General features: G+C 59.5%; 1 protein-coding gene across 1 annotated transcript in view; it reads right to left on the minus strand.

Moving 5' to 3' along the window:
* Positions 1–1,389, minus strand: part of RUNDC3A (RUN domain containing 3A) — a 7,244-nt gene that overhangs the window by 4,900 nt on the left and 955 nt on the right. The gene's annotated exons all lie outside the window — the stretch shown is intronic.

Raw genomic sequence — 1,389 nt, forward strand, 5'->3', positions numbered from 1 at the left:
TGGGGCTTTTGGGGGGTTCTTTGCCCACCCCAGGCTGAGCTCGGCACCCCCCTCCCTGCCCTGATCCCCGTTTTGGGGGGTCTGAGTGTCACCCCTCCCTGAGGGGTCTGTGGGGGGCGAGGGACCCCCTTCACAGGGTGAGGGGGCTGACTGTGTGCAGGGGGGCCCTGCACCCCCATTTTGCACCGTGCCTCAGTTTCCCCATTGATGTGACAGGGAAATCAGGAAAGGGGGGTGAATCCCACAGGCGCCCACCGAGCCCCACAGCACCCAGATAAATCTGGGTCACCTGCAGCAGACAGACACCCTCCTTGGGGACAAAACCCTCCTCTCTGTGCCCCCAGGGGGCTTCACACTCACCTCTACCCCTGCCAAGGTGAACTCAGCCCTTAGCACCCAACTGGGGGGGCAGTAGCACGCCCGTGGGAGGTGGGACCCCCAAAACCCCCATGGCCACTGCGGGGAGACACCCCCTGTGGGGACAAATCTCCCCTGTCTGTGTCCCACAAGGTGCTCACACCCCCCTTTTCCCCTGTCCAGAGGACCCCAGCCCACAATACTCAGCTGGGGGGCAGTGGGGCACATGGGGGGGAGGGACCCCCAAAATCCCCATGGCTGTGCAGGGAGGGGAGCCCTTGGCAGCACCCAGATAAGGTCACGGTCTGTTATCGGGGCACCCAGACCCAGCACCACCCTCCACCCCACGGTGGGTGCCACTGGGTCCCAAAAACATGAGACTGCCCCCCTGCCTGGATGGGCTCCCCAAATCGGGCTGGCACAGGGGGGACAGCACTGGTGTGACCCCACGGCCGGAGGGACCTTGTGGGGGACCCCGTGAGTGTCTCCAGGCACTGTGGGGCTGCTGTGGGACTGTGTGTGTGTGTGTGTGTGTGTGTGTGTGTGCAAGGCTCACTCCTCCTTGTCCCTGGGATTTGGGTTTGGGATTTGGGCCCAGGACCCCTTTGGAAAGGTTGTGAATATAAAGACACAGGCATGTACACAGATGTGCATGTACACACACACGTGTGCAAATACACGTGCAAATACATGCTTGTCCACAGAGGGATGGGTGTACACATGGATATGCACACACGTGGATGTGCAGACACGTGCACACATGGATGTGCCCTCACACACACACGTGTGTGTTCATGGATGTGCCCTCACACACACACATATGTACTCATGGATGTGCACTAACACACACACACACGTGCTCATGGATGTGCCCTCACACACACACACACATATGTGTGTTCATGGATGTGCCCTCACACACACACATGTGTTCATGGATGTGCCCTCACACACACACACACGTGTTCATGGATGTGCCCTCACACACACACATATGTGCTCATGGATGTGCCCTCACACACACACACATGT

This window comes from Manacus vitellinus, unplaced genomic scaffold (genome assembly GCF_001715985.3).
Source record: "Manacus vitellinus isolate BGI_N305 unplaced genomic scaffold, ASM171598v3 scaffold_72_pilon, whole genome shotgun sequence".
NCBI classification, from domain to species: domain Eukaryota; kingdom Metazoa; phylum Chordata; class Aves; order Passeriformes; family Pipridae; genus Manacus; species Manacus vitellinus.